This window comes from Phyllobates terribilis, unplaced genomic scaffold (genome assembly GCF_046119375.1).
Source record: "Phyllobates terribilis strain yellow unplaced genomic scaffold, ASM4611937v1 Scaffold_12__6_contigs__length_324123572, whole genome shotgun sequence".
Lineage (NCBI taxonomy): Eukaryota > Metazoa > Chordata > Amphibia > Anura > Dendrobatidae > Phyllobates > Phyllobates terribilis.
Genome location: NW_027362772.1, coordinates 119,046,968 through 119,063,772, shown reverse-complemented (window position 1 = coordinate 119,063,772; position 16,805 = coordinate 119,046,968). Strand labels below are relative to the sequence as shown.

General features: G+C 44.9%; 1 protein-coding gene across 2 annotated transcripts in view; it reads left to right on the top strand.

Annotated features, from left to right (window-relative positions):
• The window catches only part of LOC141172252 (3-beta-hydroxysteroid sulfotransferase-like), a 146,273-nt gene that overhangs the window by 13,530 nt on the left and 115,938 nt on the right, over positions 1-16,805 (top strand). The window contains exon 1 of one of the 2 annotated variants that reach the window (XM_073656247.1): positions 12,174-12,368. The exons of the other annotated variant lie outside the window; for it this stretch is intronic. The gene's annotated coding sequence lies outside the window, so the exon portion shown is untranslated. Of the gene's footprint in view, positions 1-12,173; positions 12,369-16,805 lie in introns of those variants that run through there. 2 annotated transcript variants of the gene reach the window in all.

The window sequence follows — 16,805 nt, the reverse complement described above, 5'->3', positions numbered from 1 at the left end:
CTGCTGCAGTTAAAAAGCTTTTATAAGGATCGAGCTCGGCTGTCCACCGCAAGGCATCCTACTGCCAGTCCCAGCCCCTATGCCTTGGGGTGCCTCCTGATGCTCTTCACTAAGTATCCCATGGTCCCGAAGCATTTCCTTTGAAAAAATTAAGTGTCTAAACTACAGGTGGTGCAGCTTGCTTAACAGCCGGGATAATCCGCTTACTAGCAGACACTGCTACTAGGCACAAAGTATTTCCTGGGCTAGATGCAGTTAAAAATTTGTAATTAGATACTCTCGTTGGATGCTGAGAAAGCATTCCATAGAGTCTCCTGGCACGCCATATATGATTCTCTTAAAAAGCTTGGGGTAGGGGTCTAGGGGACCCTTTTATAGCCAAAATCACGGCCCTGTATCGCAATACGTCACCTAGGCTGAAGATAAATGGAACTGTAGCACCCTGAGGGCTCGGTTGCTAAAGACGTATTGCACCTCACCCAGAGGTGTGATATCTCACTCTCAGGTAAGGATGGAGTGTGGATCAGGACCCGACACCTGCATGCATTACACCACATTGCCGTGGGGCAGGGCGACCAATATGCCCCTGAGATGGGCACGACAGTCCCTGTCCCTGGCTGGAGTGGGGGGAGGGAACACTGAGGAAGGGGAACCCTGTAGTGCAGGAGCAGGGAGGAAGCAGTTCCTGGGTGCATTGAGAAGGGAGTATAAAAGGTGGGCACCATCTTAGTTCAGTGCAGAGAAGTCTGAGCAGAAGTGGCAGGGAGCAGGGGCTCTGCATGAGCTCTGCTCCGGAGGCGGGCCTAGTAACAGAGGCCCAGGCCTGGAAGAGGGAGAAGGAAGGAAGAGGAGCGGAGAAGGCTCCAGGAACGAGGAATGAAGGGATCCCAGGGGTGCGGACGGGCGAGTCGCCACCGCACGCCCGAATCCACCTGCGTGGAGGGGTCAGGCCAAAGGGGGAGACCGGTCCCCGAACTAGTGGAGGCAGGAAACGACCCTCAGCTAGAAACCGGAGGCTCTGACATTTTATGTAGCGCAGCCCCTCGCTACACCCGCTAGGAAGGCACCACATAGGGTCAGGGAAACTGGCGCCAAGTTTACCAAGAGGAGGCCCGAGGCAGCCGGACAGAAGTGTTGGTAAGAAAGGCCAGACAAAGGACACACAAAGGGGGTCCTGTGAAGTGCTCCAAAGTTATCTGGGAGTTGTCTGAGCCCCTCACCTGGTGAGCACAGTACAACGTGGGCAGCCGTTACCTGCAGACGTGGTCTGGATAATAAGAACTGTGAGTAAAGGCCCTGAACTGCATCACTGACTCCGTGTCGTTACTGCTGCTGCCCTGCACCATCACCCCCATCCTCCGCATACACTGCCCTGAGGCTATACTCCTCCCGTGGGGAGTTATGCTACGCTCTGCTGCACCCACAACACCAGCCTCAGTGGTCTGCCCTGTAGCGGCGGTTCACTCTGACCGCAATCCACGGGTGGCGTAGTCGGACATTTAAACATGAAAACCACATAAATAGTTCCGCCACTGGTTTGACCGCCCTGAGCCACGGAACTGGGTCGCCGCCACGAAGACTACAACCACCAGCATCCACCAAAAAGGGTCCAGCTCCGGGTGTCCCAAGGCCCAGGGGGTGCGTCAGAACATTTTCATCACCTTTCACAATCACCAATGGGACAAGGCAGTGATGTCCTCTGTCCCCTCTCTTATACATCCTAGTGACGGAGCACCTGCTCTCATCAATTCGCCATAACCCCAATATTAGGTGGATTGAGGTGGGAGGCACCGAGTACAAGTGCTCTCTATTTGCTGATGATGTCCTAGTATATATCACTCAATCACATATATCCATCCATGCTGTTATGGCTGAAATAGATCACTTTGTTACATGGTAAAATTTTAAAATCAATGCAGCGAAGTCTGAGGCCCTCGATGTCTCCCTCCCCAAATCCATATAGGATTCCATCCAGTCCAACTTTCCCTTTGCCTGGCCCTCACAGGGTATCAAATACTTAGGAATTCCTATTCATAGAGACCTCTCCCATCTATGTTATCTTAATTTTGGGCCCTTTATTGAACAACTCCATACAGACCACGGTTGGCAAGTTAGAACTGTAAGATTCACTACGTGAACCACTGGTGTTTTGTGGAAAAGCACATGTACACTGCGTTCCAAATTATTATACAAAAAGTGTTTAGGAGTGATAAGGGAAGAATTTGTTTGTTTGTCAGTTAAACTCATTGATGGTGATGTGTGTCAGGGCTCTTTATATCACTGTAAGCAATTGCAGACACCTGTGCTAATTAGTTTGGCAGGTGTGTCCAATGAAAGGCAAGACTACTTAAGAAGGCTCTCTCACATTATTAAGCAGCCTACATTTTCTGCCAAAATGGGAAAGAAAAAGGATGTGTCGGCTGCTGAGAAGCAACAAATTGTGGAGTGTTTAGGTCAAGGCATGACTACAATCAACATTGTGCGATGATCAGGATGAAGTGTCTTGGCAATCAAGAAGTATGTAGCTGATTCACAGTACACACGTGTGCGTGCTGATAAGGGCAAATTGAGGACTCTTTCCTACAGGCAATTACGTCAGGTTGAAAGAGCAGCGGCAAAAAAGCCTTGTCATAGCAGCAGACAAGTTTTTGAAGCTGCTTGTGCCTCCAACGTCCCCCGAACAACAAGATGCAGGGTCCTTCAGAGGTTTGCAGCTGTGCATGCGCCATCCTGTCGACCTCCTCTATCCACTTCACACAAGCAGAAATGGCTCCAGTGGGCCAAACATTACATGAAGACTGATTTCAAAACTGTTTTGTTCACGGATGAGTGCCGTGCAGCGCTCGATGGTCCAGATGGATGGAGTGGAGGATGGCTGGTTGATGGACACCCCACGCAAACACGGCTACAGCGCCAACAAGGAGGAGGTGGAGTAATGTTTTGGGCTGGAATCATGGGGAGAGAGATTGTCGGCCCCTTTAGGATCCCTGAAGGCGCTAAAGATGAACTCCATAATGTATGTGGATTTTCTCAAACAGCACTTCCTGCCATGGTTCAAGAAGAAGAACCGTGTATTTCACAGCAAGATCATTTTTCTGCATGATAATGCACCATCTCATGCTGCACATAAAACATCTGCATCTCTGGCTGATATGGGCATAAAAGGGGACAAACTTATGGTGTGACCCCCATGCTCCCCTGACCTCTACCCCATTAAGAACCTTTGGAGCATCATTAAAAGGAGTGTCTATGATGGCGGGAGGCAGTTCACATCTAAGCAACAGCTCTGGGAGGGTATTCTGTCCTCATGCAAAACAATTGAAGCAGAAACCATCCAAAACCTGACAAATTCAATGGACGAGAGAGTTCAGAAGCTCCTTTCGAACAAGGGGTCCTATGTGAAAATGTAACATCACCTAGAATAAAGTTTTGAGTTGAAAACTGTTTGATTTCAGTTTCTAACAACCTGCTAATGCTTATAATTTCAAAAATGACCATTTTTTTGGTCTTTATTAAAATGAAAAGGTTGATCGAAAAGTTTGGGGGATCTAAGAGTGTGGCAACCCAGTAGTCATGATTACTTCAAATTCTGACAATATGAGGGTCATGCTGCAGGTAGTGCAGCAAGAAGGCACTTATGTGCCTTGCGCATCTCGGAGCCCCAAAATTATTTTCCGGGCTAGATGCAGCTAAAAATTATTTTTAATTTTAAATCTGGTGAAGCTTTAGTATAGATGGCATAATAGGATCAGTGCTGCACACTGCTACAAAGCCCAAATAATTTTCCAGTCAAGATACAGATAAACATGATTAGTAATTTGAAAGCTTAAAACGGTTGGTAGGGTGATTTTAACCAATCATCAAGCTTTTACTCTCCCCAGGATGACACAGGGGTAGAAAAGTCGTTTCGGATCCATGATTTGTTCATCTTTATGAACGTGAGTCTGTCTACATTATCAGTGGAGAGCCGCGTGCGCTTATCTGTCAGCACACCACCAGCAGCGCTGAACACACGTTCAGACAGAACGCTGGCTGCGGGGCATGACAAGATCTCCAAGGCGTAAGTGGCTAGCTCCGGCCATTTATCCAGATTGGAAGCCCAAAAAGAGCAAGGGTCCAGTGACACAGTCGTGGCTTCAATGTTTACTTGGAGATACTCCTGTACCATCGTCTCTAGGCGTTGACTATGTGTCAGACTTCTTGTCTCCTGTGGCCTTGCAAAGGATGGGCTAAAAAAGTGGTGAAATGATTCCGCAAAATTGATGTTACCAGCAGATACTGTGGTTCTGTCATGGTTTGAGTGCTGAACACTTGACGGTCCCACGGTTGGCAAGTTGGAACTGTGAGATTCACTACGTGCACCACTGGTATTTTGTGGAAAAGCACATGTAAGATTCTGCAACAGTCTCTGCTGATACTCCTGCATGCGTGCATCCCTTTCTATGGCAGGAATAATTTCTGCAAATTTACTTTTGTACCGGGGATCTAACAGTGTGGCAACCCAGTAGTCAGGATTATTTCTAATTCTCACAATTCGAGGGTCATGTTGCAGGTAGTGCAGCAAGAAGGCACTCATGTGTGTTGCGCATCCAGGAGCACCAAGTCCCTGTTGTGTTGGTGGCGAGGTAACAATCATGCTTCCTTCCTCTGTCCTCTCCCCCCAACCTCGCACAACAGAAATGTGATCAAGGTCTCCCTCATCTGATGAGTCTTCCATCAGTTCGTCCTCCACTTCTTCCTGGGCTCCTGCACCTTCCTCACTAGTTTGGCTGCTACCATGCGCCCTGGTAAAATCATCTCCCCCACCCTCACATGCCTGCCGCCCTGGTGCTGCCGACCGTCTGGACCTTGCAGATGTTAGCCCTTCCGCATACAACTCCTCCTCCTCTACTTCCTCCACCTCCTCTTGTGCCACCACCTGACTCCGAATTCTGTTTAACATGTGCTCCAGCATGTAAATCACCGGAATAGTCATGCTGATAATGGCATCGTCAGCACTAAACATCTTCGTCGCCATTTCAAAACTGTGCAGAAGGGTGCATAGGTCCCTGATCTGAGACCACTCCTCCAGCGTGATTTGCCCCACCTCTGATTCTCGTTGGCCCAGGCTATACGTCAGAACGTATTGCACCAGGGCTTGTCGGTGCTGCCACAGTCGCTGCAACATGTGCAGAGTTGAATTCCACCGGGTAGGCACATCGCATTTTAGCCGGTGAAGTGTCAGGCCCAATGACTTCTGTAGAGATGTAAGTCGCTGAGCTGCGGGATGCGAACGGCGGAAGTGAGCACACAGCGACCGTGCCCTCTGCAGAAGGCCATCTAGTCTGGGATAGTGGGCTAAAAATTGCTGGACAACCAGGTTCAACACGTGAGCCATACAAGGCACGTGTGTGACATTGCCCCGGCGAAGGGCCGCACCCAGGTTTGCAGCATTGTCGCACACGGCCTTCCCTGGTTTCAGGTCCAGTGGAGACAACCATTCATGAAATTGGTTCTCCAGAGCTGACCACAACTCCTCAGCTGTGTGACTCACATTTCCCAGACATTTCAATGTAAAAACCGCCTGATGACGTTGAGCCCTACTGCCAGCATAGTAAGGAGGTGTGCAGGATCCCTTCTGCGCAGTTAGAAAGCTTGTGGCATGACCAGACAGGCTTTGGGTGCAGGTGGAAGACCGAGAGGAGGTTGAGGAGGCAGAAGCAGTGGTGGAACTTTGACATAAAGAGGATTGACGCACAACTCGTGGGGACGGCAAGACTTGGACAGCAGCCCCTTGTCCTGCTGTCACCATAGTTACCCAGTGCCCAGTCAGCGACATGTAACGCCCCTGTCCATGCCTACTCGTCCAAGTGTCTGTGGTGAAATGCACCCTGTCACACACAGAGTTTCTCAAAGAAGCGGTGATGTTGTGTGCGACATGCTGGTGGAGCGCAGGCACACCTTTCTTTGAGAAGTAGTGCCGACTGGGCATCTGGTACTGGGGCACTGCGACGGACATAAGGTCTCGAAAATCCTCTGTGTCCACCAGGCGGAAAGGCAGCATTTCTGTAGCCAAGAGCTTGCAGATGGTGAAATTCAACCTCTTAGCTTTCTCATGGCTAGGAGGAAATGGTCTTTTACTTGTCCACATCTGAGGGACCGAGGGCTGGCTATTGTGCTTAGACGGGGTTGATAAGGGTGTCCCCGGCAAACTGCCGGTCTGTGAGGAAGATGCAGGCGGACATGTTAGGTTGCCTTGATCCAAAGGTGGTGCTATCGATGTCGGACAGCGCTCAAGACCAGCTGGTGTTACCACCTCCAAAGAAAATGATGACCTGCCAATCAAGCTGGCTGTTGCGGGTAAAGAGGTGGCAGGTCTGCGCCCCAAAACAGGTGTGACTGCTGTCCCCCCAGTCACAGAGGATGAAGAGGCCGCGGATGCACAAGATATGGCAGACGGTGGTTGGCCCGGCCGGCTAGACCGCATTGTAGCACACTGAGCTTCCCACTGCAACTTATGCTTCATGTCCATGTGCCGGTTCATGCATGAAGTACTCAAACTATGTATTTTTTGGCCTCTACTTAGCTTTTGCTGACAAATGTTACAGATAACACGAGTTGGGTCATCTTTATCGATCTGAAAAAATGCCCAGGCTATGCAAGGCTTAGCACCCATGCGACCTGAAGAGCCACCACGACTTGTGGTGAGAGGCAGAGTTGTGTTTGAGGATGCAGTTGTTGACGTGCTTCCAGTACTACGTCTCTGTCCAGGAAGGCGCAACCTGACCTCGTCGTCACTAGCATCTTCCTCCACCTCCTCTGCTGACCTCATCTCTTGGCTGACTGTGGGTTGACAGTAAGTGGGATCTCCGACCTCATCATCATCACCCTGTGCGTTATCACACCCGTCGTCCTCAGAGCCAACCTGTTCCTGCCCTGACAAAAAACTAAAGTTGTCGCTCCAATCAGGTATTTGAGTCTTATCATCGTCTTCCTCATTGTCTCCACCAACAGGAGTTACAGTTTGGGAATGAGGGTCTACATTATGGTCAGAACCTTCTGCGTCTGGTCCTGGATCCGACTCATAAAGATTCTGGGCATCAGTGCAGATCATTTCCTCGTCTGGATTCACAGAAGCGCTGGAGTCGACCTCTGATTCCCAGGCTATAGTATGAGTAAACAGCTCTGCAGACTCAACCATCTGTTCTACCTCATACTCAGACGGGCAGCTGGAGATTTGGGAGCTGTGAGGAAGCAAGTGCGATTTGGGTGACACCTTTGAGGACTGGAGTATTTGTGATGTTGAAGTTGATGTGGAGGAGAGCCCACTTAAAGGAGCACTTGATATCCGTTGAAGCACCTGCTGTTTTTGTGCCTCATCTGGAATTTGTAGCGATTGGCGTGGCCGTAAGAAAGGGATCTTATCACATTGTCCGCTAAAAGAAGTAGACATTTTAGTTTGGCTGGAAGATGGTCTTTCTTCTGCACCTACCCCACGGACACAACCTTTTTTCCCCTTCCCAACACGCCTATTCCCCTTTCCACCAGCAGCAGGCCTTTTTCCACTCATTTTGGTGGTTAACTAATTCACAACTCTGGAGTTGTTTGCACAAAAAAACAATGGATGGTAACCGAGCAGAGCTGAGTGGCCAAACTGTGGTATTAGGCCAAAACTATTGGCTGGGTTAGATGCAGAAAAAAATTATTTTTAATTTGCAACCTGATGGAGGTCAGTATAGATGGACTAATAGACCAAGTCCCACACACCGCTAGAAGCCCAAATATTTTTTCAGAGCTAGATGCAGAAAATTTTTTTATTCAGTTTGCAACCTGATGGAGGTCAGTATAGATGGACTAATAGACCAAGTCCCACACACTGCTAGAAGCCCAAATATTTTTTCAGAGCTAGATGCAGAAAAAAATTATTTTTAATTTGCAACCTGATGGAGGTCAGTATAGATGGACTAATAGACCAAGTCCCACACACTGCTAGAAGCCCAAATATTTTTTCAGAGCTAGATGCAGAAAAAAATTATTTTTAATTTGCAACCTGATGGAGGTCAGTATAGATGGACTAATAGACCAAGTCCCACACGCTGCTAGAAGCCCAAATATTTTTTCAGAGATAAATGAAGAAAAAAATTATTTTTAATTTGCAACCTGATTGAGGTCAGTATAGATGGACTAATAGACCAAGTCCCACACACTGCTAGAAGCCCAAATATTTTTTCAGAGCTAGATGCAGAAAAAAATTATTTTTAATTTGCAACCTGATGGAGGTCAGTATAGATGGACTAATAGACCAAGTCCCACACACCACTAGAAGCCCAAATATTTTTTCAGAGCTAGATGCAGAAAAAAATTATATTCAATTTGCAACCTGCTGGAGGTCAGTATAGAAGGACTAATAGAACAAGTCCCACACACTGCTAGAAGCCCAAATATTTTTTCAGAGCTAAATGAAGAAAAAAATTATTTTTAATTTGCAACCTGATGGAGGTCAGTATAGATGGACTAATAGACCAAGTCCCACACACTGCTAGAAGCCCAAATATTTTTTCAGAGCTAGATGCAGAAAAAAATTATATTCAGTTTGCAACCTGATGGAGGTCAGTATAGATGGACTAATAGAATGATGCTATGCCCAAAAGATTTTACTTCACTAGGTGCAGTAAAAAAATTGGTATTCTATACACAGGTGGTATATCTTGCAACACAGATAGGCTACTCCACTGACTAACACACTCTGCAATAGGCCAAAAAGGATTAGCTTTGCTAGATTCAGCCAAATGCTGTGAAAAAAACTTGCACAGCACTGGCACAGACCTGCCTGGCAAAAACTGATAGGAACTCATGTAACCTAGTCCTGAAAAGGACTCCAATTACAATTAGTCTTTACTCCCACAATCTATCTATTTAAGAGCACAGACCTGCCTGATAAAAGTCGTAGGAAATGCTGTAACCTAGTCCTTAAAAGGACTGCAATCACAACTATTCCCTACTCCCAAGCTATCTGTATATTTGTGCGAAAATTGGCTTGAAATTAACAAGGTATAGCACACACAGCAACAGCGGTGCCGTCTAACACGCAGCTGCAGCAGTGAGAAAATGGTGGCGACGGGGAAAATGGCTTGGTCTTATAGGGCAAGGACATGTGACATACACTGCCAATCACACATGCCCTTGCTTGTGTGAAAAAAAGCACTTCGCTCCGTGTGTGCGCTGCTGATAGGCTGACAGATTGCACCTCCCCACTGCAAATGCGGGAAAGAGAAAAAAAAATGGAGATCTTCATTGTTCCTGCAGAGATCCATCCCCTGCCCCTCCCCCCACCCCGCTGTACACTCAAACTGCGTATTAACATTAATTTTCATCATTACTGAGAAAAAATCCAGTTATGATTTTGGTGCACGAACAGTTATCGAACATAACCTCGAACAGCCGAATTTTTCTCAAATTGTTCGTGTTCGCCGACCGGCTCGAACACCGCCCAAAACAGCTCGAATTTGAGATTGGCGAACAGTTCGAGTAGAACAACGCTCATCTCTAGCCAGGAGACTCTATGGAATGCTTTCTCAGCATCCAACGAGAGTATCTAATTACAAATTTTTAACTGCATCTAGCCCAGGAAATACTTTGTGCCTAGTAGCAGTGTCTGCTAGTCAGCGGATTATCCCGGCTGTTAAGCAAGCTACACCACCTGTAGTTTAGACACTTAATTTTTTCAAAGGAAATGTTCGGGACCATGGGATACTCAGTGAAGAGCATCAGGAGGCACCCCAAGGCATAGGGGCTGGGACTGGCAGTAGGATGCCTTGCGGTGGACAGCCGAGCTCGATCCTTATAAAAGCTTTTTAACTGCAGCAGCTTTAGTGGACGCTACTGGAGCTGGAATTACGCGGCTGCTGGCATGAGACTTGCCCTCCAATAGATCCTTGTAAATGGATTTAAAGTGTATTCATTCAAATTAGAGAGACAATTTAAATTAAAAAGCTTAGAGCTGCCTCCACCACAGGGGGGCTCGCTCGACCCACCAGCGGACAGGCACCAGTATTGGGAGAGGGTGCTGGCCATCAGGGTTCACCGCGGCTCTGGCACAAACCCGGCGACACGGAGGTGGCACGGGCAGGAGCGGACTGGCCGTGTCGGCTTCTCACTTTTTGGATTTTAGAAGGGCATGACATGCCTATATCTGTGTCTCCCCCTCCTTTTACTCCTCCACCTCTTTTATTTTCGCATGACTATATGTACTTGTCACTTTTCCATGTGTTAGTTGTGTCTTCTGAGCAGTTTGTCAGCTTTTGGACACCTTTGAAGGTGTTTTCTATGTGTTTCTATGTGTTTTTGTTTGCCTGCCATTGGTTTTAACGGTGTTCGAAGGTGTTCGACGAACAGTTCGACGAACAGTTCGGCGAACACACGGGTGTTCGACGAACCGAACCGAACTCGAACACTACGGGGGTGGCTCAACACTAGTCTTGTGCAGAAGTCTGGTGGATACAGAGCTGATAGTCCTACTGAATAGGCTGTTAGAATTTGTATTATGGCAAGAAAAAAGGAGCTAAGTAAAGAAAAACGAGTGGCCGTCATTACTTTAAGAAATGAAGGTCAGTCAGTGTGAAAAATTGGGCAAACTTTGAAAGTGTCCCCAAGTGCAGTTGCAAAAACCATCAAGCGCTTCGAAGAAACTGGCTCACATGAGGACCGCCCGAGGAAAGGAAGACGAAGAGTCACCTCTGCTTCTGAGGATAAGTTTATCCGAGTCACCAGCCTCAGAAATCGCAGGTTAACAGCAGCTCAGATTAGAGACCAGGTCAATGCCACACAGAGTTCTAGCAGCAGACACATCTCTTCAACAACTGTTAAGAGGAGACTTTGTGCAGCAGGCCTTCATGGTAAAATAGCTGCTAGTAAACCACTGCTAAGGACAGGCAACAAGCAGTAGAGACTTTTTTGGGCTAAAGAACACAAGGAATGGACATTAGACCTGTGGAAATCTGTGCTTTGGTCTGATGAGTCCAAATTTGAGATCTTTTGTTCCATCCACCGTGTCTTTGGGCGACGCTGAAAAGGTGAACGGATGGACTCTACATGCCTGGTTCCCACCGTGAAGCATGGAGGAGGAGGTGTGATGGTGTGGGGGTGCTTTGCTGGTGACACTGTTGGGGATTTATTCAAAATTGAATGCATACTGATCCAGCATGACTACCACAGCATCTTGCAGCGGCATGCTATTCCATCCGGTTTGCGTTTAGTTGGGCCATCATTTATTTTTCAACAGGACAATGACCCCAAACACACCTCCAGGCTGTGTAAGGGCTATTTGACCTAGAAGGAGAGTGATGGGGTGCTACACCAGATGACCTGGCCTCCACAGTCACCAGACCTGAACCCAATCGAGATGGTTTGGGGTGAGCTGGACCGCAGAGTGAAGGCAAAAGGGCCAACAAGTGCTAAGCATCTCTGGGAACTCCTTCAAGATTGTTGGAAGACCATTTCCGGTGACTACCTCTTGAAGCTCATCAAGAGAATGCCAAGAGTGTGCAAAGCAATCATCAAAGCAAAAGGTGGCTACGTTGAAGAACCTAGAATATAAGACATATTTTCAGTAGTTTCACACTTTTTTGTTAAGTATATAATTCCACATGTGTTAATTCATAGTTTTGATGCCTTCAGTGTGAATGTACAATTTTCATAGTCATGAAAATACAGAAAAATCTTTAAATGAGAAGGTGTGTCCAAACTTTTGGTCTGTACGGTATCTCTGATTTAAGGGCATAAAAATTCTAATTTTGAAAATTTCAAAATTTTCACCAAATTTCCGTTTTTTTTCCACAAATAAACGCAAGTGATAGCGAAGAAATTTTACCACAATCATGAAGTACAATATGTCACGAAAAAACAGTCTCAGAATCAGGGGGATCCGTTGAAGAATTCCAGAGTAATTACCTCATAGAGTGACAGTGGTCAGAATTGTAAAAATTGGCCTGGTCATTAATGTGCAAACCACCCTCGGGGGTAAAGGGGTTAATGATCACTGTGTGCTCACAGAGGTAAATGTATAACTTACAGAAAACAAGAAATATAGTGAATATCCAGCTGCAATGTTACAATTTAACTTAGTTGAAAGAGTTAACTGTGAGGGCTTATGGTTTGGAAAGATGTTGTTGCTGCAGATAAATTGATAAGACATTACAGCATACTTTGTATCCTGGGAGGGAGTGTCTGCCAGTGACAGTGCAGAGGCCTTGACCACATTCCTCAGTAGTAAAATGAGATCTATAAAAGTTTCCCCTACACATCGCCCCTTTCATACATCAGTGGAGTGAGCCTTCCAGTCTGTTATAGCAGCAGGACGTGAACATTTCTACACTTCGCTCAACTAACAGGTTTGCAAAACTGTTTTTCCTTGTGCAATGTGACATTTGTAGACACAGAAGCCCTATCTTCTCACCATTTCAGTTTTGTGGTTGCTTGCTGCTTATTCCTTACTATGTCATTCAGAAGGTTTATGAAGTTACTTTGCTGAAAAATCATTTCATTTATGTAGATGAATTCTTCCAGTTGATATTTATGTATTCCTTTAGTAGTGCAAGCTGAGGCACCCAGCACACATCGTTTTAATTACCGTTCCACACAACTCTGTAGAGTAATGTGCTGCTTGTCTGGCATTTTAATTTGTTTGTGCAATTTCCGAAAAAAAAAAAAAAGCCTCAGTTTATATAAGAGTTTAATAGCGATTTATATACAACGTAATCTTATATTTCACTGTACTTGGAAATAATATTTTTTAAATGAAGTACGCATAGTTAAAACACTATGTTTACAGGGCTCTCATACAATGCTCCTGTGTTTACATGTAAGTGTGTGAAGGACACATTTCATCGGAGCTATTTGAGGATGCAGATGATACATATTTTGCAGTCAGTCTCCCTGATGACTGTGTGCAAACGCTTTCTAATAATGCAATACTCATTTTTTTGTTCTATTACTTCTTTTGTACAGCAATGTCCAGTTTAGCATTGACTTGTGCAAAGTTCCATTTATTCTCTAAAGTAGAAAACTATGTAAATTTGAGCAAATATACTAAATTAAAAAAGTATCACTCTACATCTGAAAAAATCATTGATTATTTGATTCTACCATAATAATCAAATAGCTCTGTAAAGATATTCGCTTTCTGTAAGGATTACGAACGACTTTAAAGATCTTGATTTCCTGCTAAATTACATAGGTTGAAAAAAGACACAGGTCCATCAAGTTCAACCTGTCTTGACCAAATATAATTTTATATATATATATATATATATATATATATATATATCCAACAATGCCATTTGTTGTGAGCAATGCCCTTAAACCTTCACCGTACTTGTAAGGCACTTGTCATAAGTGGGTGTATGAAGCAAGCACTCGCAGCAAGCCCACCCCATACCCGACAGGTGATGGCTGTGTATTACAGCCAAGACCTGCCACTGACGATTGTCATTTAACAATCTGACAGCAGCAAGTAACATACCCCAGATGCTTGCTTGTCATTCTTTCCTCCCATTGTCACGCATTACTTGAACACGGGGCACCGATGGGTTTTCATGACAGCCGAGGGTCAGCTGATAACCTTGTGCCTGTTATTATAGAGCACCTTTGAAACCCTGCCTGCGGCCTGGCTTCAAAGGAGACTATTTCTTAAAAAAGTTTTAAGAAATATGAAAAAACAATAGAAAAAACATAAGTGTCCAAATCACCCTCTCCCCCCCCCCCCATTTAAAATAGGTGTATTTTTTAATTTTTTAACATGTGTTATCTCCGCATTCAGAAAAGTCCAATTTTTCAAAATTAGTGATGAGCGAGCACTAAAATGCTCGGGTGCGCGAAGCTCAGGTCGAGCACATTGGAATACTCGGGTGCTCGACCCGAGCAACGAGCCCACTTTAAGTCTATGGGAAACGCGAGCATTTTTCTGGTTGTCTCCCCCGGCGGTCTGCAGAAGGTCAAAAATTGCCCAAATCGATGGGAACAGTGCTCAATTAAACGTCAAGCAGGCAGAATATATAGGCAGACAGGCAGGTAGGGTATATAGGAGGGAGCATGAAAACATAGCAGGACACTTGGAACACACTAGTGCCCTCCGATTTTCATGCACCCGTCTCTTTAAAAAAGCTGGCCGGCCATTCATCAGCGGCATACACCGGTACCCGACAATTTAGAACAGAAAGAATAGAGAATCACACATAGATTAGATAGAAACATGTCAGTCACATATATAATAAGTACAGTGACAGTGTTGGTTACTGTACTTGTCATTTAGTGTTAAAATAAAGGATTTAATAAAAAAAAAAAAAAAAAAAAAAAAAATTGGCGTGGGGTTCCCTGTAATTTTAGTCTCTAGCAGAGATTAAGCAGATGGCTGGGGCTGATGTTTGAAGCCTGGGAAGGGGGTAATACCCACAAAGCTTCCCAGGCTACTAATATCAGCCCCCAGCTGAATACCTAGCCTTTACTAGCTATTAAAATGGGGGACCCCCCAAAAAAATGACGTGGGGTCCCCCCTCTTTGAATAGCTAGTAAAGGCTCGGCAGACAGCTGGGGGCTGATATTAATGGCCCAGGAAGGGTGCCATGAATATTGAATCATAGAATCATAGAATCATAGAATGGTTGAGTTGGAAGGGACCTCCTGGGTTATCTGGTCCAACCCCCTGCTCAAAGCAGGATTCACTAGATCATCTCAGACAGATGTCTGTCCAGCCTCTGTTTGAAGACATCCATTGAAGGGGAACTCACCACCTCTCGTGGCAGCCTGTTCGACTCATTAATCACCCTAACTGTCAAAAAGTTTTTTCTAATATCTAATCTGTGTCTCCTCCCATTTAGTTTCATCCCATTGCTTCTAGTCTTTCCTTGTGCAAATGAGAATAAAGATGATCCTTCTACAATGTGACAGCCCTTGACATATTTGTAGACAGCTATTAAGTCTCCTCTCAGTCTTCTTTTTTGCAAGCTAAACATTCCCAAATCCTGCAACCGTTCCTCATAGGACATGGTTTGCAGACCAGTCACCATTCTGGTCGCTCTTCTCTGAACTTGCTCCAGTTTGTCAATGTCTTTTTTAAAATGTGGTGCCCAAAACTGTACACAGTATTCCAGATGAGGTCTGACCAAAGAGGAGTAAAGACCGATAATGACTTCACGTGATCTAGACTGTATGCTTCTGTTAATACATCCCAGAATTGTATTTGCCTTTTTTGCTGCTGCATCACACTGTTGACTCATGTTTACTCTATGATCTATTAGTATACCTAAGTCTTTTTCACATGTACTGTTGCTTAGCTCTATTCCTCCCATTCTGTATATGCTTTTTTCATTTTTATTGCCCAGATGTAGTACTTTGCATTTTTCCCTGTTAAAAATCATTCTGTTGGTTGCTGCCCACTGCTCCAGTTTATTTAGGTCTTTTTGAATCCTCTCTCTCTCTTCTCTAGTATTAGCTATCCCTCCTAGCTTTGTGTCATCAGCAAATTTAATCAGTTTACCCTCAATTCCTTCATTTAAATCATTGATAAAGATGTTGAACAATACAGGTCCCAGGACGGAGCCCTGTGGTACCCCACTTGAGACATTCATCCAGCTGGATGTGAAGCCATTTACAACCACCCTTTGAGTCCGATCACTAAGCCAGTTATGAATCCACCTAACAGTTGCCTGGTCCATTGCATACTTGGTCATTTTTTCAACAAGGATGGTGTGAGATACTTTGTCAAATGCTTTGCTGAAGTCAAGATATACTATATCTACGGCATTTCCCTGATCCACCCAGTCAGTGATTCTGTCATAGAAGGAAATTAAGTTAGTCTGACATGACTTGTTAGTTACAAACCCATGCTGACTCTGGTTAATCACTTCATTCTTATCCATGTACTTACATAAATGTTGTTTAATAATTTGTTCAAAGATCTTTCCTGGTATAGAAGTCAGACTCACCGGCCTATAGTTCCCTGGGTCCACCTTCTTCCCCTTTTTGAAGATAGGAACAACATTTGCTCTTCTCCAGTCTTCTGGGACTTCTGTTCTCCAAGAATTTTTCAAAGATTATGGAGAGTGGTTCTAAAATTTCTTCTACGATCTCCTTCAGTACTCTGGTGTGTAATTCATCTGGACCTGGAGACTTGAACTCATTTATGTTAGCTAAATATTCCCTCACAATCTTTCTGTTTACAGATAACTTTGATTCCTCTATTCCTTTAAAAGGACAGTGAAGATCAGTTGATGTTACATTTTCTTTCTGAGAGAAAACAGATGCAAAATAGGAATTAAAAAGTTCGGCCTTCTCAACATCCTCTCTTACCATTTCTCCATTTTCATCCTGTAAAAATCCTATAGCATCTTTGACTTTTCTTTTACTTTTGACATCTCTTGCAAGCCTTAATTCATTGTCAGCTTTAGCTAACCTGATACGTGCCCTACAGGATCTGCAGACTGCATTATAATCTTCTTTAGATATGCCTCCCTCTTTCCATTTAATAAACATTTCTTTCTTTCTTTTTAGCATGTGTTTAAGTTCTGTGTTCATCCATCCTGGTTTCCTTAAATGCTTCCCATTCTTCCTACTTTTTGGGATTGTTAACGATTGTGCTTTGAGAATCTCATTTTTAAAAATTTCCCATCCTTCCTGGACATTTTTGTCCTTAAGGACATCCAGCCATTGGATCCCTCCTATTCTCTTTCTGAGTCTCTTAAAATCTGCCTTTCTAAAATCTAACCTTGAAGTTTGAGTCTTCACATGTCTTCCTCCTCTAGTTATCCAAAATTCTATAATAGCATGATCGC